Source organism: Ictidomys tridecemlineatus, chromosome 4 (genome assembly GCF_052094955.1).
Source record: "Ictidomys tridecemlineatus isolate mIctTri1 chromosome 4, mIctTri1.hap1, whole genome shotgun sequence".
NCBI classification, from domain to species: Eukaryota; Metazoa; Chordata; class Mammalia; order Rodentia; family Sciuridae; genus Ictidomys; species Ictidomys tridecemlineatus.
In genome coordinates, this window is record NC_135480.1 from 25,290,414 (window position 1) to 25,314,580 (window position 24,167).

The following is a 24,167-nucleotide window of genomic DNA, read 5'->3' on the forward strand; positions in this document are numbered from 1 at the left end:
AAAACAATGTTCATTAATTTGGTGTTCTTGTTCTCCTTATATCCCCTTCTCCGGTGGTTTCTTAAAGACCTGGTTACTGGGGCAGAGAAAATAAGGGACAGAGTGGCCCTCGCATTTGGTCCATCAGGCTGTGCTCACCGATAAGCTGGTTTGCTATAATGATGCAGGTTGTCTGCATCCTGGGGAAGCGCTTTTGCAAATGTTCAGTAAGAAAAAAAAAAATATCCCCAAGAAAGCTGCTGCAGTATGGGGTGCTGGTACTGAGTGATTGACACTCTAGAATATATTTAAGTTACATAGGAGCCCCAGAGTTAGAAGCACAAATATATAGCTATATTGGAAATCCAAGGGACCCAATTTAAATTTCATTATCCAATCTGACATTGCAGATCAACAGAATGTATTCACACACAAAAATATGATAATAAACCAAGCAGGTGAAGGATGGCTTCTGCCTGGTGGGTGAGTTGTAGGCTGGAGAGTAGGCATGGGGGAGGAAACTGGTGGAAAGGGGTGGTTGCACTCTGCACAGTCTCTCTTGCACACACACTTCTAAATATGGTCTTCACCTTACAGGGTTTCTCACCAGGGCTAAGAATGAATCAAGGAGGACCCACTTCTCTTCAACAGAACCCCCTTCTCACTGATGGCTTCCTTGGCTAATAGGTTGCACATAATTGTAGAGGACTTGGGCAGTTGGCTTGGGTTTTGCCAGAAATCTTCCCAGCCATCACTAGGACAGAGCTCTTAAGAAAGAAGCAGAATCTAATGTCCTGTGGTAACTTAGAATTATAAACCAAAGGAAAGATTTGTTGTGTTGAACACCAATATTAGTCATATGCCAGCTTTGTTGGGGGTAGGGGGGTGGGGTCAATAAATAAAGATGAAAGAGAGGTTGAAAATGCTTAGAGAGCCTGAGGGCTTGCAGGATTACCTCCTCCCTCCTCAACAGCTGCCAGAGTCCTGGAGCTGAACTGTAGGACAAAACTCTGCTTCACGCTTCTCTGTTCCTCTCTGGGGCCTTCTATCAGAATCATGGACTCATATAACTAGTGCCAGAAGAGTCCTCAGAGATGTCATGCCAATAAAAGCAGAAACTGAGGCCTAGAGAAACTGTAACTCTTTGGTTAATGGCCAAACAGTATGAGACAGGTGACTCACCAACAGCCTCAGAACAGCAGACAAGTTTCAGACCCAAACCGGATAGGAGTCAGGCATACACAGCATGGCTAGTTCTGTTACCACAGCTGCCATTTTTATTAGGAGGGGTCAGGGGAGGGTACACTAACTAGTCCCAAGAGAATGAAATAAACTTCTACCAGTGTAGATCTCAAGGATTGTAAACTCCAGCCTACCTGCCCTTCTTCCCTCCTCTCTGTCCTCATTCTTTTTTTCTTTCCCTTGTTTCTTTCTTTCTCTCTTTCATAATTCACAGAAGTCTAGCTTTGATACTATTTATTTATTTATTTACTTAATAAGAGCCACAACTCTGGCATATCCCAAAGGAGATGATCTGCAGCTGTCCCTTGGGCTCCTTTTCAGTGTTGGGCACATTCAGTCCTGTTGAGTGGTGGACCTAGTAGAATTGTTAAAAAAAAAAAAAAAAAAAAAAAAAAAAACTGTGGAGTTAGATTTATATTAGGGAGGCAGTAACAGACACCAGAAATACCCCCCACTATAAGCCTTTGCGTCTGTTTTTTTTTTTTTTTTTTTTTTTTTTTTTGCTCCACAGCACCTATTCTTATCCTTTTTATTACTCCTTAACCAAAATAGCCAACAGCTGAGCGCTTCTCTAATTTATTTTTCTGGGCACCTGTTTCCAGTTGGGACCCAGATCAGGTAATCCCTTTCCCAACCTATGAAAACACTCCTGCAGAGGACTCTTATTTATTTCTTGAGCTCTTCCCTAAAGTCTTCTGCATATTTTTGCCATAATTCTCGGCATTATTTCGTTTGTTTGCTTGCTTGCTTCGTTGTATATGACCACTGTCAGTTCACAATTTGTGGTCATGGAAGGACTCAAGTTATGTTAAGGTCCTGATCAGCTACAACTTAGCACAACAGACTTAAAAGTAAGAAGGGGGAACAAAAAGTACTCTGATGCTTTCTACTTTGTAGTTCAACTCTAAGCATCATATGGGATACTGGCCTTGTAATTAGGATTAGGATGGGTCTGCCCATTGGGGGAGGTTTTGTTTTTATTTTTGTTTTTTAAATTTTTTTCTTAACATCAACATTTCCTCAGTGCTTATTCCAGTTAGATTTCTTTTTTTTTTTTTGACATTGCACCTGTCACTGAACCTTCCACACACACACACACATGCAGCATTCCTGAGAGAGAAGGAGAGAGGGAAGGGAAGACAGGGAAAGAGAATCTGTTTAAAACTGTGAGCTGAGATGTGTCCTCCCACCTTCCTCCACAAATAGGGCATCTAAGGATGTTTTTCATGTGGTGAATCATTTCACCAGCATTACAGTTAGGAACGCAGACTCAGCTTGGGTTGAAGCTCCTTTGACTTGGCAGCCAGAGCTGGTCCTGCATTGAGAGCAAGTTATTCATGGGCTATTGAAAGAACTGTGGCTATGGTAGAACTGGAGATTTACCTGACCAGTTTATATCAAGGCAGAGGCTGGTGTCCACTGAGGAGCATTTTTGAATAGGTAGAAGCACAGGCCCAAATCTGCTAGGTATTACAAGATTTGCTTTTAACATTGCAGATGTGTTCCTCCAGCAATTTAATTGTTGTGTCCTTTGGGCAATACTTGGAATCTCTCCGGCCCTCAATTTTCTCATTTGTGGAATGGGAATGATAATATCTAATTTGTTGGATTGTTTTGTGAATTAAAAGTAATGTTATGCAAAACCCAAGCATAATAGGCCCTCTAAGGATGGCTATTTGTATGGTTATTCTTGGATTAATTAATTTGTATTTGCTTCCTGAGATTGTGGCAAGTGACCTTACATTAGTAGTCAGGTTCCTTGTCTTAGGTCTTATCAGGACAGATCTTCTGAAGTATAGCATTTTATATATAAAATGTTGTTCCAGACCAGAAATTGTGAATAATGAATTTATGCTAAAAAGTATAGAAAAACCATTAGCAAAACATAGAAGAGAATTTAGGAGAAAATAAAAATCATGTTTGTATAGTTTTCTTCTTAAAGTTGCACAGCATGGCTCTTGTGTATTAAATGTATCCTTTTGGCTATATAGGACATAGTGGGGACCTGAAATGTACAAAATAAAGACAAAGTCTATGCAATTATATAATTTAAGTTAAAGGTGTAAAATTCCATTACCACTACTAAGACCCCAAAGTTCATGATTTAGATTCACTAGAAGGCTATTCATGATGAATCCTATATTACCTAAAAAACTGTCTTTACTTTGTGATAGGCTAAAACCTCAATAGAATGCATGGGATCAAGATAATTTAATGTATATGTACATGTCATATTGCTTACATGTGCAAATCTTCCAAAACCAACTTGCCAGTGGTTTTTCTGAGGGAGCTAATCATGGTCATTGTTCAAGATTTCACTCTCTACAGTAGTAGCCTTGGGCTCTGTCCATCTCCTCAACCTGCCTCTAAGGAGTTCTTTTCCCTTTATGGAAAAAAGGACTTCTAGTATTGTAATTATTGTTATCCTTGATGTCATATCTGTGAAATAGCAGAGTTGGACTGGGAAGTTGTCTGTTGCATTTTAATGATATTTTTGAAAATAACTTAAAATTGGTGTCAATTTTGTAAAAGTATTCCAAAGTTGATCATTTTCTCTTAAGGAGAGATGAAAATTGTGTATGCACATCCTAAGTATTTGATACATTTTATTATTTATTTTTTTAATGTGCTTTTTAAAGATGACAAAGAAATTAGGTGAAACTTGGATGCTAGCAACCAAAGTGAATTCAAATACTGAGCTTTTTCACTGGGCCACACGTTACATGCACCATTTAGCCTCCCTGAGCCTGTTTGCTTATCTGTAAAATAGAACTGCTTGGAACTGGCTGGTGTGAGAATGAAATCAGAAACCATATGTCATGCACACCAAGCATTCAATAAATGCACACTTAAATTGATCATCTCTGATTTTAGTTATGAAATGCATGTTTGAATAAAAACAGATAGTCTTTGTTGAGAGGTAACTGTTAATTCACATTTTCACGGACATAGATTAAAAAGACGAAATATATAGACAGGATTAAGTTTGAAGTAGGACATAAGTCCTTACAACTATTTTTTTTTTGCAAGGTCCTACAGTTTTACCACATATTTGGAAGTGCAGTCAATGTCATTGCCTCAGCAAAGATTGGGGAAATATACTCAGTGATTTCTATAAAATGCATTCTGTGTCTATGTAAACTTTGGTGAGATCATCAATTAATTATTTTATATTATAGGTACAAAAAAAGAATGATTTGTAAATGGTGTCTAAGGAGACTCTCTAAGGGGATTAAGAATCTGCCACATCTTTGTTTTCTTCAAAATGACAGTTGAAATTTGGTTAGACAAATCTTGTGGCTGAGACAATGTACTTATAACACTCTCTGAGGGCAAGAGTACTGTTTTGTTTATTGGAATGTCCTCAGCTACTCAGAGGAGTACCTGATAGATACTGTGCATTCAATCAGTTGTCCTTGAACTACTAACTTAATTTAAGAAACACCCCCTCTAATGGACTCAACTGAGTGTGTACACCTTTGCACACACACACACCTGTAGGCCCACACATAAAAACAAGTCTTGATTTTAGGAATCTATAGAAGTTGCTTGAGAAATGTCAATTAATATACATGCGCGCGCGCGCACACACACACACACACACACACACACACACACACACAGTACCACCACCACCATCACTCCCACCACCATTGTGTGTCTTCCTTATGTTGAAAATGCTGAGGTCTGAATAAGGCATACTTTTCTGAATTTTGGTGTTATTAATGGACTATGACATTTTGTACAATTCACCTCACCTCCATAGGTCTTATATTCTCCTCTTTTAATAAGAGGTAAAAACTGAGGTTGCTCCAAGTACTAAGATTCTAGGATTCTGAGTTGGTAGTTGACAATTTAGAAGTTTAGCACTTCTAAGAATTAAAAATGTATAATCCCTAATGGCAGGAAACAGGTTATTCAAATGTGAAGAAGAATAGCATAGTATTATGGGAGAAAAGTAGAATGAGCATTGCAATGGTAGATATGTGGGTAAAAAGCCGAAGTAAATGGCTGAAGGGTTTGTAGGAGTTATACTATGAGAATTACAAATGCAAACATTGGATTCCGCCTTTATGTTACCACCTTTCAGCTGGTGGCTTCTACCTTGGCCATTTGAACTTGCTAACCCCCAGTGCCTCAACTGTAAAATTATAAATCTTTTTTTTCTAGTTATTTTGGGAGCATTAAGATATGCAAGTATTTGGCATATGAATGGTATTCAATCACAAGTAATAGCTTCTTTGCCTTATTTTGAAATCTGTGCTTATTTTCTATAGAAATAGAAACATTTAACTATCAAATTTGTGTTTTGCATCACATTTGCTGAGTATGCAAATAATTTTTTTTTGCCAAATCTACTTTCAAAGTAGGAGATGTTATTGTTGATATTATTGTCAGTAAATTCATAATGAAGTCTAAAATGACAAAAAAAACTTATATAAGACTAACAATTTTATTTCAACTTATGTACAGATTTATGGCAGCCTTCGATGGTTACAGATGTTTTCAACATTTATGGGGTTTAGAAGCATAACTTAATAACAATAATAATTACCACATATTGAGCATTTGATATGCACAAAATTGTGTTGAGAATATAACATGTTTTTCTCCTTAATCTTCACTCAAGGAACAGAGACTGGGTAATTTGTCTTAGGTTATACAGCATCAAAAAGATGGGGCTGGAAATGGAAGCTACTTACCTCCTCACTTTAAGACCCAAGATCAGAATCAGTAGACTCAAATTTGTTAAAGTGGTAACAAATAACATGACAGTTCACTATCACAGAATCTAGTGCTTGATCTGAATATTTTCACTGAGTTCGGGATGTCTGCTGTTTCCCTCCATCCTGTTTCCTGAAATCAAAGTCCTCAAGCATCTTAGTTTCATATACCTTGCATAATTTCGTAAGTCCTCAGTAATATCCAAGTTTGACCCTAAGTAAGGAGGGAGCAATTTCTAAGAAAGATCCAGAAAGAATGGCCTGAACTGACCCACCATATCTACTATAGAGAAAAACTTGGGGAAATGCTATCATATTATCTAGAAAATGAGAATTACCATCAGTGCTAACAAGTTTGGACTTTGGATGTGACACTTGTACCCCAGATGGGATCCTAACTGCGTGGACCCCACACCTGATTGCAGTCCTCCTCCTCCTTGACCTCTCTGTAGCACCTGATACCATTTCCCTCCACTGGCTTCCTGAAACTGTTCCAGAGATTTGGGGCATTTGGGCATTGATCATGATCATTCCTTTCATTTTACTTTATCCTCCTTCTGTTTTCCTGTTGTACTCCTTAAATGCTGGTGCCTTCCCTTTGACTCTTCTGCTCTCAGTCTCTCCACGTTTTTGAGAGACGTCATTCGAGTTTGGTTTTGTAGGTGAAACTGAACTCCTTGCCATTTTGCATATACTCTCAAGACTCCTAAATCTCCTTCAATCCTGTTAATGCACCCAAGTCTCCTGCTGGCCTCTCAGATTTCATACAACAACTACTACCGATCTTTTTCACTTCAGGAACCTATATAGTTTCTCTTTCCAGTGATATCCTTGTCTTTAGCCTCCCTCTTATCCAGCCCATCTTCAAATCCAGCCTTAAGCTTAGATTGTGTGTGTCCTATTACTGCCATTGTCCAGATCCCATCATTACTGTCCTAGATGTCTGTAGCTGGTCTTTCTGATAGCATCAACTATTCTTCAGTGTAATCCATTATTCACTCTTCTTCCAGAAATATCCTCCTAAGAAATGAAGCTGAACATCCCTTTCTCTATATTTCCATAAATATATTTATAGTATAAAATCTATACTCTTCTCTTGACACTACAAATGGCCAGTCTCCCTTATCTCACTGCTATACTAAATGATTCACTCTGGAGGTAGGCCAGGTTAGTTTTGTCTTGAACTTTGCGAGGGCCACTCTCTTTGCCTAGCATAGACTTTGTATGTAAGTGTCAGAACATGTTAATGCCTCCAGGAGAACCTTTCCCAGCTGCTCTGGGTCCTCTGGGTCTCCCTGTGCCCTGTGTATGAACATCTTGTTTGTGCACCTGCGATACCTCTGATTGTAACGTTATCTACTTACTTGGCGAGAATCCGCTAGATGATGACATCCTTAAGGGTATGGATCTCATAAACCTTATCATCGCCCACATCTAAATAAACTAGTAGGAGTTTCCAAAATATTTTGCTGGAACCAGTAAATGGATGGATGATCTAAACAATCTTTAGCAAGAAGAGATTCCTTCAGTTTCTTTTATGATGTAGGCCATTATTTTTCCAATATTTTTGCCATTAAGGTCACCTTTCATTATTTTCCCACTAGGGACCATATCTCAGAATTACTTTGTGTAATAAACACATTGCAATTTGCTTTTCCGTTTTAACTAACAGAAAGCATAGCTGCCAATCATCACTTCTTAAAATATACAAGATGAATATGTTACCATGAGCTGATATAAATTGAAGCAAAAATCAAGGTGCTTTAATTACCTTATGCAGTTCGATGCATGCCTGTATGATTTCTGGTTGACTTTTTGACATATTGGTGATAGCTACTTTTAAGGATGCTGTTTCAAAAAATAGTGGTTTAAACATCTTGTAGTGCCAATTTTATGTTCTAATTTATAGCTGTTGATAAGTTGACTGCAGGTTTTGCAATGCGTAATGCTCTCTGGCAACATTCACCAAGACCCCATTGCTCACAAAATAAAGGTGTTCCTTAGAGTTTTGACCTACACAATCTTCAAGATGTATGATGTAGGACTTCCTCTTCATGAATGACTATGAGAAAAAGACTGAATTTGCAAGTTTAAGAAATGCCCATAAATGAACACATGAAAGATGGAACTGGAAAAAGATCTTCTTTTAGTAAAACTGCCTTGATTTAAAAAAAAAAAATATGAAAAGGTAAGCTGGAGCTACATTTCATGACAAATGAAATCCTTTTTTTTTTTTTTTTTTTTTTTACTGGGGATTGAACCCCAGGGAAGCACTTAACCACTGGGCCACATCCCGGCCCCCCCCCTTTTTTATATTTTATTAGAGACAGGGTTTCTCCATCTCTCTTAAGTTGCTTAAGTCCTCATTATGTTGCTGAGGCAGGTTTTTTTTAATATTTATTTTTTTAGTTGTAGTTGGACACAATACCTTTTCCCCATTCATTCATTTGTATGTGGTGCTGAGGATTGAACCCAGGGCCCCGCACATGCTAGGCGAGAACTTGAAAGCCTCCTGCCTCAGCCTCCAGAGCTTTTGGAATTACAGGCATGTGCCACCATGCTTGGCTGAACAACTGGTTTTACGAGATCCAGCCACACGTTCTCATGTTGCTTTGGCTTCATGCTTCAGAAGGAGCAGCAGAAAACACTAAATTAGATAAAGGAAAGTATTAAATGGTAAGATACTATTTAGTTATGCTTTAATTTTAATTTCATGCATTAATTTCTATTCTTCAATCTCTGAAGGTAAAGATTACATTGGGATATCTGGTCTTCATTAAGTCCTTTTTTTAAAAAAAGTTTTTCTTCTCATGTTAGATGATATCTTTCCACTGAGATGTTATTTTTAATCTCTAATAGTAATAATAGTAGACAATAGAGTATTAATAGAAAGAGTCACAATGCTTTTGAAATCCCTCTTAATCCTTTCAACAAGTTTTATTCCAAACTTCCAAAGTAATGATGCCTTCACTACTACACCCCCCTATGATAAAGCTTAAGATGTTGGGAAGATGGGCAAAGACCTATTATGAAGAGGTAGTGATGAATGTGGTCCTTGGTTCTTGTTGAACTTCAAGCTGCTGAGACAACACTGTTTTGTGGGGGGAGTGCCCCATTTGTTTTATTTCATCAGTCTTATCCAAGTCCTCATAGTTCATGTAAGAATTCAGTCATCTGATTTTATTTCTTTGTTTGCTGCTGAGTAGGGAGGGCGGGGGAAGGTGGGGAGCTTCACAGATTAAAAATGATAGGATCTTTTCTTTTGAGACAGTCTCTTAATTATTAAACTCATCTGTTACTGTAGATGTAGCCCTGCCAGGTTGGTTGACTTATTTGTGATGTGTTAATAGATATCCTGTTGTCAATGCGGCTGATCATTTGTATGTAGTTTGTTTATTGGCTTACGAGCTGCAGTACTAAGGAATTCATTTTAAAGATACTAGACATGTTTTCTTGAAACAAACTGCTTGATAATGACAATAGGAACTTCAGTAACTAAGATAGGGAGTTTCTAACAAAGGTGCCTGGCATTTGAAAGCGTAAAGATGTTTTTCTCCTGAAAGGTCTGACATTGAATCTGAGACAGATCTCTGAGTGTGTTGGTTTTTCCCAAACTTGGCATGAAGATCTCTGAGTGTGTTGGTTTTCCCAAACTTTGGGCAGGGGATGGTGGGCAAGAAAGAAAGAGAGGAGGATGATCTCACCCCTGGCTTTTCTAACCTGGACAGAGGAAATGTTGAGAGTTCAGTTATCTCTACAGAGTCACCCCAACAGGGACCACAGCATGAGTATGAGTGACTGGATTCAAATCCATTATGAGGAGAGATCCAGGGAACTCTGGTGTCTACTAATTGAATAGGCGAAAAGTCAGAAGGCACCCTAAAAGAGTTCAGGTCTACACAGTGGTGTTCAGGAAGGCAAGAATGGAACTCTGAAGGCTTTCTCTGTATTGTTTGAATGTTGCCATGGCAATCGTTTCCAGCAGAAGTTACATGTTTTTCAATTCCCCAAAGCAGCAAGCTGCCTTACCCTCTCCTTCTCACCCTCCCTCCATCCCTCTCTATCTGCCTCCATTCCCACTCCTCATCTCCCCTTCCCTTTCCTCCTTCCTCTGTTCTTTCTTTTGTTCTCACTTCCTTTAACTCATTCCCCATTGACAACAGTAATATTCCAACTCCAAGACGTTGCTTTTAGGCAGAAAGTGAAGCAGACGTACAGTCTTCTCTCCAGGTTTCTGTTTTGCCCGTCTGTTTATGTATTAAAGACCTAATTAGACGGAAGCTTTGGATGGAGGCAGGGTTGGGGCTTTCCCTTGTTGGTAGGACACAGAACATATTATAATGGTTGGTGTTGTGGTGATATGTTAATTGGATCGCTCCAGGCAAGTGCAGAGCAGCAGTCTCTGACAATTAGAAAGAACAATGACTTTACTATGAAGGAGCCCACTCTCTTCACCAGTGAAAAGGATTAGCATGCATTGCAGGTCTCTGGAAGGTTCCTGTAGACCCTGAGAGAGATCTGCGGTTGGAAATGCGTCCTGTCTCTTTAAAGCTAGACTGCTGCCTCTCACTTTGCTGATTTCACTGCCAAGGAAAGAGAAGCAAGAGATCTGGTTTCCTGGGCTGGTGGGGGAACCCTGTTGCAGACCTGGGCCATAGGATATAGCACAGGGATGTTAGGAAGAAATCTTTGCCTGCTTAATGCACGTGGCCAGTGAATTGTGAAATGGGTCTCATTAGAGCCTTTCACGTCCCGGCATGTGCCAAAGTGCTTTGCCGGCACAGGGCCATCACTTCAGGTCCAACCCTGCTGCTGATCACTGCAGCCAAGAAGGGACAGAGGCTCTGTCTGTATTAAAGACTTGGGTCCCATCGTCTGTGTCTACTGTTCATTGTAAGCCTGCTCTGAGCCTTTCAGTCCAGCCAGGGATGAGGCACAGCACATCCCCTAGGTGTTTGTTGAGAGGAAATATTAAGGATTTAGAGCTGATGGGCTTGATACTGCTCGTGGTTGCTGACCTCACATGGTCTTTTCCCCAGATCTGGTGTTGAAGCTGGACCTAAGCTCCTGCAGATATGCCCAGATGCCCTCCTGACAGAGAGGGCCAAATGAGTCATCAGGGACCTTTGTGTTATTAGATACAGAGGAGCTCTTTACTTGTTCTCAGACTCACAGAATAGATATTTTACAATGAAATTGAACCTCCCGAAGCATAGCAACCATGAGTTCTAGCAGCTGCAAAACACTGAGTGCTGCATGTCAGATGCTTTGCCCTGCTCTTGTTTAGAGCATCCCATGATTCAACAAGCTTGGTGATTTCAAACAGGGACATAAGAGCCAGATTGATCTGAGCCTTCCCCCATCTTCAATGGTGGTTTTGAGCAATTTCCCCATCGTGAACCTCAACTTTCTCATCTGTGATGTGGAAATAGCTACAAGACAAGGGTATGAGGAGTTATAATTGAAATAAGGCCTGTAAAGCTTTTAGCAGAGTGCTTATCACATGAAAATACTCAGGCTATTATTGATAAAAATGTAAATGGCATTTTTCTTACAATACTGTGAAATAATCTGTTAAGTTTCTGAATTTGGCACAGTGAAATTGCTGATGTTTCTTATATAAGCTGTATAATTTGGGAAGCAGAATTGAAAGGACCAATAAAATAAATGTTTGTTGCTTTCATTTTGGATACATGATTTTTACTTATCCATATTAGTGATTTCTTGTGGGATTGATAACTTGGACCTGACTCAGTAGTGATGTCTTAGTCTATTCTAAGTAAAAGAAAAAAAAATTGTTGTAGGGTAAGGAAAAAAGTCTGATACAACTTACTGAAAAGTCCTCTTGTTCATGAAGTTCAGGAATAGTTTGATCCAGATGTTCACAATGACGTTGGGACTCCTGCTTTATTTTCTCTTTAATTCTCTTAGCTTAGTCTTTGTTTTAGCAAACTCTGAGAGTATCCTAAGATCTAGCATGACTGGACTAGCTTAGGTTATATGACACTCAAGAACTACCAATGTCTTTAAGGAAATGGAATTGAGGATCAAATGCATCCCTGAAGGAAACTTAGAGTTTTATTAGAGAGAGAGAGAGAGAGAGAGAGAGAGAGAGAGAGAGAGAGAGAGAGAGAGAGATTGATTCAAGTAGATTGGAGAGAAAAATCACAAATATCTTCCTTATGTCTGGTGGTGAAAAGTGGCAAGAACAATGTAACCTGTTTCACACTGTAACTTGCTGCAAGGGTTGTTTCCACTTCTCAATAATGCTATATTGTATATAGATATTCAGGTTTCCATAACCATCCAAGGAGTTCCCTTTTTTCCCCATAAATCATCTAGCTGTAACTATTTTTTATTGGGTCAACTTTATCTACAGATGTGTTATTTTGGCATTGTTCTCCTCTTAGGAATAGATTCTTCTTTTTTTTTTTTTTGAAAGGGAATATGCAGGTAGTCTGGTAATGAGCAAACAAGAACAAAAGCAAAACAAAACAGAATTTTCTTCAGTCAATTATAGGCCTCTGGGAGAGGTCTTTCAAAGTACCTCAGGCACACTCCTGGTCACTTTCATGCCTGGGTAGATGAATCACCAGCCATGAGTGTGCTTCTCCCACCCAGCCTGGATTCAATCCAATTGATCAAAGCAGAGGTTGCTCTCTTCATTTTGTCTACCCAGGGTAGTGATCAAATGAAGCCCAAGGCCCTCTGTTTCTTCCTAGGCAGATGGAGGAAATAATTACCTGGTCTTTGGTGTCAAATCTTTGCTAAGAAGGTCTATTCATAGCACATGGCTGCTTACCACATTCAAAGACTGGGAGTTATCTTTTTTTTGTAGAATTAATACTGTTGTTTTCTTTACTAGAGACACCACAGATAGTTCATTCATATTGGTATAGTGATCTGATCACAATTAATAATTATACCAAATTCATATCATTGGACAGCAAATGAATGGCGGGGTAAGATTTTCGTGGAAAGTTAAAAAAAAAATAAAGATGAATTCCGTTGTGATCATTTGTAAAAGGGTTGGAATTGTAGTTGGTTATTTTATATATTTTATCTAATTGTAATCTTCTAATGGCTGCAATAATAACATGGAAAAACCAATAATGGATAACATTTATTGAATGACTAATATGTATAGACATCATTTAAATACTTTCCTACTTATAATTAGTAGTCTATATGCAAAAGAGCACCGTTTTTAAAGGGTGGGACAAGTGAAGTTTGGGTGCGTTTGATAACTTTGCTGGATCACAGGGGTCAGTCAACAACAGGACTCTGCTTTAAACCTCTGTTTATCCTGGTGGTTTTTCTACTCTGCTGTACTGCTTCTCCCATGGGACTCTTTAACAAAAGTATTGTAATTGGATTTCTTGAAAGAAACCCAAATTTGCTTTTTTTTTTCTTCTTCTTCTTCCTGTCTTCTCCTGGTGTTCTCAGCTTTGACTATTTCTTCTAGTATTTTACATTCTCTAGTTTGATGGGGTCACTGCCCAGCCATGACTCTGGATGTTTGAAAGTATAACTTTCCCTGTACCACGTATGTTAAACCTAACACCCATTTGAGATCACCATACAGAATCCACAGGGGTTTGTAGGAGTCTCTGTTTTTGGTTTATTATAGCTCTTTTTTGTCTTACATGGGCAAGAGTGAAGAAGTATTTCATATCCTAAAGGTCTCTAACAGTGAGATTTTCAGTACCTGTATAGATATTAGCAGTTGGAAGCCTCGTTCCTTAAGATACAGTGTTACTAATACCAGCATCTTAGGTACATAAGTCTGTCCCAGTTATTTATTGTCTTACTTTAACAGGCAGAAGACATCCTCCTTCATGTGGAGAAAATGGAAATAAGGGTCCTTCTTCCATAGGTCTTAAGACTTTACTCTTTTCCTTCCAGGATGGTGGTGGTGGAGGTGGGTGGCTAGAGGAGATATGGTTTTAGATAACCCTTGTTATTTTTTTCCCCACCAATATAATGGGAAAAATTAGAATTCTTGGCTTATTTGGGCATAGGGCCAGAGAAGAGTAGTGTGCCAATCAGTCCTCAGTCTTCATCATACCACCCTTTATTTTCTTTATGACATACTGTAGGGCAATAGCAGGAAAGGAGGCCAAAGCACAATGTGATTGTAGGATCTTTGGGCACCATCACTGGCTCCATTTTATCCACACATGTGTGATCCATCCCTTTATCTCTGTGTCCTGAATTCCCCGACCACAGAGTGCCTTCTAATCACATGTGCCACTTATCTTTCTCTGCTATTCAAGGTACAAGAGAAAGGATTGCACTTTGGGGCAATACACTGTAGATTCAGGCATGGTGTGATGTCCAGAGGATGATTCTTCTTATGGCCTACTACGTGTTAGACCCAACACCTTCTGTACAAAGAATAGAAAGTGACTTTAACGTCATTTGTGGATTTTTATACTCAAATCTAAAGGTTTAAAAAAAAAAAGAAAGAAAAAGAAAAGAAAAGGTTTCCTGCTGCTCACTATTGTATAATGTGGGAACCCTTGCTTCCTGTCCCTTGGGGCTGACAAGGAAGACTCTTTGCTTCTTATTGTCTCTCCAGTATGCTCCCTTCTACCCTAATCTGGGCTGTGAGCACTTTTCAAACCCAGGTAACTATAATCATGCCCTGGTTTACCCTTTTCCTTCCAGTCCATCTTTATCACTATGCTGTGCTCCTACCAGCCAGCTCTTACTTGTGAAAAGGATTCCAGAAACCTGGGACCTGGCTCTCCTCCAGGGGGCCTGGGCTTCTCAGCCCTTCACCTCTCAGTTCTGCATGCATTTCTTTGCTCTGCCATGTTTTCTTCCATTTTTTTTTTCTATCCTGCTTTGTATGGATTATCATTTTATATGCTTCTTATTTGTTTCCTTACCTAGCATGAAGTCTCCCTGAGGTCAGCTCTTTGATTTACACACATACACATCACTCAATATATCTTCATAATTTTTTAAAAAAATGTTCTTCACTAGCTTCTAACTGGTAATGTTAATATTCTCTTAAAAATTGAAACCAAAGCATTACTGTGGTTTTTACTCTTATTTCCTTCAGTTTGTCTAGTGGCCTCAGAGACTCTTTTTGGGGCTTGCAGTCTTTTTTTTTTTTTTTTTTTTTTTTTTTTGCATTAGGGACATCAACTTGGCAGTGTGGCATGACAGAAATAAAAGGAGCTCCCTTATGCTCAGTTCTCTATAGGGTCCTATAGAGAGCTGCTCTTCAGAGGGCAGTAGTTTCGAGCTGTTGGTGTCCAGACCTGTGTGCCTAGCAGAGACTTGGAGCTCCTTAATGGAAGGAATGTATTTCTGAGGGCAGTGATGCCTCTGTATTCCTCAAAGGGAGCCTGCTTTGGTTGCTCTGTAATGCTGACAGGGTGGACAGATTTCCCAAAGCAACTCCTTGTGTGTGCAAGGGGTTTTGTTTTTTCCAGCTTCTCCTTCTATTAATGTTTTAAGGAGCAGGATGAAGCCGTATTTCTTAATGTTTCAAATCCCCTGCCCTGTTTGCTTATTATTCTAATATGTAACAGTGATTCTCGATAAAACTAATCCATCAAATGAGCAGATGACATTTGCAATAACAAATGGGGGAAAACAGCACAGCATAGTGAGTTTCTCACAAACTTCAGTGTGTATAGTATTAAAGACTAGCTCGTTATGTTTTTTTTCCTTTGTCATTTCATTGGTGCCAAAATGTCAATATCAAAGGCAAATGATTACGAAAGTAGATTTAAAAAAATTTTTATCTCCTGGTATTACTACTTTGGAAAAATAATTTATATATACATATGTATGTCATTCATGTATATCATTCATTTTTTGTAATTGTTATTTTTAATTTTTTTTTTAATATTTTTGGTGCATTATGCTGGTACATAATGATGGGGTTCATTGTTACATATTCATACATGCACACAATATAACAATATAATTTGGCCAATATCATACCCTAGCATTACACAGATAGATTATCATAGCTCTTTGACAAGTGACTACCATGTCTGTCATTCTCTCAGTAGTCTTGGGCACTGCCATGAATATAAACATTAGGAACCTTAGGGGAAACTAAGAGCAGGTATCTGCAAGTTAAGTTGGAAATATGGACCCATTTTACCCCAGGTTTCCCAGTGGAATGTTTCCCACAGCTGAATGCCTTTGTCCAAGGGAGCATTCCAGTGCTTCTACAGTTGCTCTTTAGCTGTAGAACTCCAAGCAAATGCCCTGTATTTTCTGAGCCTTCTGTTTCTGTATAATGAGGGATTTGATTCAGATGCTCTCCAATATTCCTTTTAGCTCTATAAGATTCTGAGGCATTGCATAGAACTATTTGCAGATAATAGGGCTATCTTTGCCACAGAGAATGGAAATGCATTTTCTTAGTTCCTCTTCTCATGTATTCTGGATGGCTTATTTCCTTTCTTTACATCATCAGGCCCTCCTTGGTCTACTTTTTCATCATGCTATCAAATGCATTTCTTTCCTCTTCCATATATGTCTAGCCAAGTCCTTCTTCATATTATAGTTGCCTTTTTTGTGTGTGTGTGTGCATGTGTGGCTATTCCACAGGGTAAGCACTTAATTTCAGACTTGCTGCCACTAATTAACTAGGAAATTAAGTAGGTGAATTCATTGATTCAGCACTTGGTTTGATGTTTGTATTAACTCATTAAAAAGGAAGCCCTGGATGTGGCCAGAGGCTTGACGGGAATCTTTCCCTCCCCCAGAAATCTCCTTTCACTTCCCACACCACATATCTATCGTGCTATTTCTCAGAAGTATTCATGCATCTGGGGACCAGCCAAATGACCGGAGCTGTGTCCGATAGGAATTCCATTCTTTGTGACCATGGAAACAATCATTTCTTGTTCTTCTCCTTTCCCCGCTTGCTAGCCACAGCTCCAGTTTTGCTTTTGATGCACCCAAAGAATTCTCTTTGGATGCAAAGACATGCAAGTGAAAGGTTTTCATAGTTTGATACCCCCACAGTAACTTCCCACCTCCACCCACCTCGTGGGGAAAATAGGCCTACACACTTACACACTTTGATGAAATTTTTACCTCTTTTGTATTAGGAGGAACTTAGGTAAAAAGCTGTCATAAGGTTCTACATTCCACATCAGAGCCATCTACTAGTTTTCGGGAAAAGTATTGGCATAAAATCTATTTTTTTTTTGTTTCCAACAATCATATTTTATGTTCTTCTATTGCAAAAAAAAAAATCATAAGTGAATGACAGGGATGATGACCATGGAAATTGTTTATGTATTTTTTCACATTTTTTTTTGTGGTGACTCATGGGCTTCTTTCAAATCCCTGCAAATAATATCTAGCTTATAAAATATGTTTTGTGGTAAAATAGAGTGGAACATAGTTTGTAATAGAGTAGCAGCCTTTGTAAAGGGGCGTTTTCTTGGAGTTCATCCAAACAATTCAGTTACTTGTATAAAGTAATTGGATTAAAAGAAAAGTGTGGCATTAAATATATGTTCTCTGATTTTTCTATACTTTCTGTACTTTATGTACTTTATGTCCTGTTAAAAGTCTTGAATTAAGTGGTATTTCTCAAGATAGTTTATTTGGGGTTAAGGATGTAGCTCAGTGGTAGAGCACATGCCCAGCATGCACCAGGCCCTGGCTTTGATCCCCAGCATTGCACATGCAAAAATATTCTCCTTATTTTTTTGCATTGAATTGTATACCTGATAATTGGGATGACTTGACCTTATCTCTCCATTGCAGTGTTAATAATTGCCTCAGTTGTTTTTCTCCAGCACTTCATACACAACTATACTATGGCACAGTATGGTTATTATTATTGCACATTTAGTAATCATGTCTATTATCCATCGTCTTCCCAGGATTCTGAGTTTCCTTTGTGTAGAAAGCCAGATGCATTCTTTGTGTACCTCTTTGATACACAGTAGGCAATCAGTATTTAAAGAAAATGAATGAAATAGTGAATACCTTTAGCTTAGAGTTGGTTTAAAGCAGGACTTTAATTTTGTGATGATAATAATAATATAAATTTAAATAAATCTTTCCTTAGCAAAAATTAATATTATAGTATTTTGAATGATCATGTCTAATTGCGTTGTTAAAATCATTCCATAAATGTGTAGGATAGTCTTGAGTATTTTTATCATATTTCCTCATGATTTCTAAAATATGGATCAATATAAATCAAGAAACCACTTAGTTTCAAATAAGCTTAATACATTTTCTTCCCCAAATTACTTAATATTTCCCAGATTAATCAGTAAGTTCCATTTCTTATACTTCAATCATTTTGTATTTATCAGTTTATTTTTAAAAGTGGAAGAAACATGGCAATTTTGGCTTATCTTAAGTGGATAAAATTGAATTGATAATTGTCAGGTCCTTGCTAATTCACAGTATAAACATAAAACATTCAAGTCTCTCCTAATATTTTACATTAAAATTTAAAAATATCTCTCATTTATTCATATTTAAGAGATATAGATGTGTGCAAATGTGTTTTTATACAGTCATAAAAATATATATCTACATATGTATATTTACATACAGACAGATATCATGCATATCCCTTGATAATAATTTAGAAGTTCTAGGTATACTGCCAGTGTTGTCCTCTATGAGGTATTAAACTGTCATTAAAAAATATACGTACAGCCTATAAATAAAGCCTGGTATAGTGGTGCACACCTGTGATTGCAATTAATATGTAGGCTGAGGTAGGAGGATCACAAGTTCAAAGGCAGCCTCAGCAATTTAGCTGGACCCTCAGTTACTTAGCAAGGCCCTGTCTCAAAATAAAAGATAAAAAATTATCTGCGAATGTAGCTCAAGGTTAGCATACCCAGGTTGAATTGCCAGGACCAATATATGAATAAATAAAATAAAAATTATGATTACATGTACAATGCAGAAGATAAGAAGGGAGTGAAGAGAATTTTTGCCTTTGTACAAGAAGACAATTTTTTTTTAATGGAGAGAGAGTTCTAATTAAGTGTAGTATAATGTTTTTTATTCAATGATTTGACAAAATGTGTTTTCAAAATCTCATTCCTTTGAAAGATACTGTTGTTTTAACTGTTTCTTACAAAAAAAATGTAACTCCAGTGTTAAAAAAAAATCTGGCACATGGTGGTGCACACCTATAATCACAGCTAAATGGGAGACTGAGGCAGGAGAATCATCATTTCAAGACCATCCTGGGCAACTTATGGAGACCTCATCATAAAACAAAAACAAAACAGGGTGTGGATATAGCTCAGTGCTGGCATAACACATGTGAGATCATAGGTTCAATCCTCAGTACCAAATACATGTATGCGTGCACACACACACAGACATACATACTTTATAGTGATACATTTTAGTTTCTGATATTTTTCTGCATTTGCCTAAAACTGATGAAAATAAAATAGGTTATCACAAATTAATTTTAGGCACTTGGACCATATTGATACAATTACATAATTGTGGGTTAAGGAAATGGGTTCATTTTGCAAGGTAAGATTATACCTCAGGATAGAAGAGGTGTACTATACACAAATATCAATTTTGAATCAAGGAATTTTCATTTTCATACTCAATGTTTTTATAAAAGATAAATTGTTATCCGGAGATCTTCCTCCACCCCATTAAGCAAGAATTTATTTGGGATCTTTACAGGAACAGAAAAAAGAAAATTAATCCTAATTTTACACTCTCTTCATGAAGTCCATATGGTTTAGTTGATGCTTGCATAATAAAACTCACTTTCCTCCAAGATGTTTTTTTTTTTTTTGAGATGCTTCAATGGAGATACTTCATTTCAAAGAAGATGCTTCAATGAAACTATGATTTCTCACTAGCAAGTATTTTATTCTTTTAATTCATTAAGAGTTCAATAGCCCTTGGGTCAATTTTTTTTTCTTATGGAGTGTTATACATTTAGAGATACAACAAAAGCAATGTGACTTTCATTCTTCCCCTACACACCTGTAATTTTTCAATTATTGCAAAGAGTTCACAGAATCCTTTCACGGATCTTTCTTAACCACAAGTCCCTCTTGGAATGGGTTTAGTTAGAGCATTTACAAAAGCAGAACTCACAGCTACTCTATCATATCTTTCATAAAGATTCAAATTTTGAATCAAGCATTTAGAGTTGAATGCATGAAGGAAGATATTATTAGTTCATTATGTTCTCAAACATTCATCTCATATTGTTCCTTGAGGGGAAGGATCAGGCTCCCAGTATTCAGTAGTTTGTGAATGAGTTCTATTTTTTACTTATTACGATCACTGGAGAAATTTATTGACTTCAAAATGGCCACTACGCAAATTTTTTTCTCATGAGAAATCTCAAAACCTATTTCCATTATTGGTTCCATTTTGTTATGCAACTTCTTCACAATGAAAACCTCTCAAATTTCTGCAACTCCTGAGGAAAGCTCTGTTTCATTTCAGTTCAATTTGAAGACTGTTAATTGTAATGTATAGACAGGCATTGGCACCTTATGCCAAAGTTTTTCATGCTAATTTAGAACACTGAACTTCAGACAAAACTCTTTACAACAAGACTAAATGCTAGCCTGCCTGAAATTTTACTAATAACTGAATGAATGGGAGATAATGTAAGCTGTCTGCTCACAGTATCATAGAATGTGACTCCCTGGCTCTAGGATGTGGCTACGAAGTGAATCCATTGCAATTCCCTGAGTATATGTCAGCCACAGATGTGCGCCATTAAAAAAACACTTCCCTGAGAGACATTCTTGTGCCCTCACCTACACTGACAAGTGGGGGCCCACAGTTGGTGTTCATGGAACTAAAGAACGAGGTGTCATGCACCAGTGAAGGGTTTAGGAGTGAGCATCAGGTCAGCCTTAGTAGCTCCAGTTGGCAGGAAAAAAAACTCAAAGTTCACTTTCATTGAGGCTGTTTCAGCCAGACCAGGATCTGAGCATATTTGACGTAATTCAGTTCTGTTCAAGTTATTAAATGTTTGCTATGTGGCATGCTAGCCACTATCAAATTATGCCAGTTTGGGATTCTTCCCTATTACAGAGAATTTAAAGGTTAGTAAGGGAAGAAATTTAACTTACATTTCCAACCTTTGCATTCTGTGATTTAGGGAAAGTCATTTAACCCTTCCTGAATCTCTCTCTTCTAATTTGTAAAATGTAGCTGCTCTGCTCTCTTTCCCTCATTCAATGTTGTTAAAAGGATGGAAACAGATGGTAAAGCAGAGGAAACTGCAGACACTTGTTTTTATATTAGGGCTTGGAGTTTGGGGTGAGATAGAAAGGAAAGAGATCTTAGGAACTGGTTCAGGAATAGCAGTCTATTGTATTTCTTTAGGTAGAATATATATGTCAAGGTGGTTGGGGGTGGGAGGTTAGTGAAAATTATTTGGGAATACCCAAAGTGCATCTACTTCAGTGTATGAAAATCTCTTAGGATTTTTAAAAGCTACTCACATTAGGGAATCTACATTCAGGTGGCAACACTTGGCTTATGGTAGGTGCTCAAATGTCACTGTGCCCAGCTCTTCCCCACCAGTCACCTTATCAGGGAAGGGAAAGTAGAAAAGACAGGAGAGCTGGTGCACCCAGATTGTTTGTACACAGTACTGTGATCAAAAGCACCAGATATGCATGATATCCCTTAACTCTGTTCTGCCTGTAAACAGCCAATGATCTGGTTAGTTGCAGCTGTTGACCCAGTGGTAGTGGAAATCTTTGCTTATTGAATTTCCAGCTTCCAATCGACTGTGCAAAGAACAACTGTGAAAATAAAAGTTTCTCTTTCCTTCTCTTCTCTCTCCCTATGAGAGGGATTTGGCTCCTTAGGTTGGTTATAAATTTTTTTTTCTATGAATTCAACAAAAGAACTTTTTTTTTTTCTGTTCAGAGAGAGGGACAGATGGAGGCGGTGGGAGAGAGAGAGAGGAGGGGAGAGGGAGAGAAAGAACATTATAGATTGAATTGTATCTGGTAAAATTTATATGTTGCTAAGGTCTTGGTTTCCCAGTGCCTCGGAATGTGACTGTATTTGGAGATATCTTTAAAGAAATAATCAAAAGAAGTCTTTAGAGTAACCACTTATTCAAAATGACTGATATTTTAATAAAAAGAGGAAATTTGGACACAGACAGGTGCTCACCCAGAGAAAAAAATATGGGAGAAAACAGTGAGAAGGTGGCCATCTTTAAGCCAAGGAGAGAGGCCTCAGAAGACATCAAACCTGCTAACTCCTGATCTTAGACCTCTACCCTCCATAACTGTGGGGAAATAAAAGTTCTGTTGTTAAAACCTACCTAGACACTGGTGTTTTGATATGGAAGCCTTGGCAAACTAATACAGTGATGGTAAGGTGCTTCCCTTAAATGGATTGGAGAGCTCTGGTTACATGGCAGAAGAAATGGTCTGATTTCTGTATCTCCTGAGGGATACATTCTGCTCTCGCCTCCAGCAAGTCTGAACCTTCAGCTTGACTATCCACTAGAAGGAGAGATGGAGGGACATGCAGACTGCTCTTTCAGGAGGAGCCTTGGCTTAAACCCTGGAAGCCTACATGTGGTTCAGTTTCATATGACTTGGGTAATACAGTTTTCTTCCATCCTTCATTTTCTTCCAGTAAAAGTAGATTCTAAGAAGGAATTCTGAGTCCTAAGAAGGGACGTATTAGCCAGAGATTCCAGGATCTGCCTCCAAGATAAAAGCAGTGCTTATAACCACTTCTGAGTCCCTAAAATTTGCTATCAGGGATCTTTCACTCTTGGAGAGGGCCAGGGATAAGAACTCTTGTTTTTCTGATTACACAAAACCAAGCATATGTCTCACTACTAATAATCTATGTTATCATTATCATTTCTATACTATCATTGTCATTATCATTTCTGCTATAACCTGTACAACCCCAGTGCTCAGGCTCCATAAAGGAGAATGAAAAGGTGGAATTTTGTTAGTTTTGTTTTTTTGTTGTTATAGTGTAGTGGCAATTGTCGGTTTGGAGTGGTGTGGTGGACAATGAAGAGCTAGTTTGAAGTGAGATAGACCTTGAATCTAATCAGAGTTGTTTGCTATCAACAGAACTACTTGATGATTTAAATTTCTTAAGTGTTGCTTTCCTCATCCTAAATGTGGATGATGGTAAATAAGCATAGTGACTGTCTTTATAAATAGGAATAAGAACACCCACTTCATCCTATTGTTAAATTGAATGTGCACCTGTTTGGTACATAGTAATAATTCAATTCAATATTAATATGAATATTAACTATTGTTATCATTCATTATTATGTCTACTCTCAACATGCTCTTTGTAGTGAAATGCATAAAGATGGATATTTATGTTGACTCCACTGTTGAGCACCACGGCTATTGCTTCTTGCCTTTGTAGCATGAGGGGCGTACAGCTGAGTCGAGACTCTGAAAACTCTTTAAGATAGCAACATCAGCTGTAGATTTTAAATGAATTCAAAATAATCCTATTTGAGACCTGTAAGCTAAGGTTCTATCTAAAACACAGAGCCTTTAAGTACCAATATTAGCTTCTTCCTTCAGAAAGTGAAAGCTGACTAGTACAGAATTTGAAATAGCTTTAAATAGAGGGGCAATGGCAAGCTTGGTAAAGCAAGATACTTAAGTGATTCTACCTAGAGACTCTAACCCAGTGGGTTCTCGATCCCAGCTGTGCGTCAGGTTCTCCTAAAGAATTTAAGAATCATCAATATGGGAGCCCCCACACACACAGATTCAGATGCTCCAGGATATATTAGCATGTTTTCACAAATTCCACAGGTGAGTTTGAAGTATGTAGACTGTATTGAGGATCACGGCTTCCAAAATGTCATGTGTTAAAAAGCTGTAATTTCGAACTTTCTTTATTTCCCCCTTTTGTACTTATTTCTTTACCAGTACCACAGTTTGATATTACACAAATTCTCATCCAATCTCTGAAAATCACAAGGTTTTTGTAAAGAATTCTCATTTATGTTTTCAGTATCTCTCCATATTCTTGTCTTTTAAATGCGTAGTACATTTACATTAATATAGTATCATTATGAATTTTAAGACTCTCTATAAAAGTCATATAAGTAGAAACTTCTATATAAAGTCATATGCAATAATTCCCTGATATAACCTCTGAGTTTCCTTTGTGTTCAATTTGGGATGCATCCTGATATTTAAGTGTTCTCAAGTTGATGGTCTGTGATACAACATGACCTTGTGA

The 24,167-nt window shown here is 37.9% G+C and overlaps 1 protein-coding gene across 12 annotated transcripts in view; it reads left to right on the forward strand.

Annotated features, from left to right (window-relative positions):
• The window catches only part of Lrrc4c (leucine rich repeat containing 4C), a 1,114,683-nt gene that overhangs the window by 953,777 nt on the left and 136,739 nt on the right, over window positions 1–24,167 (forward strand). The window lies entirely within an intron of this gene.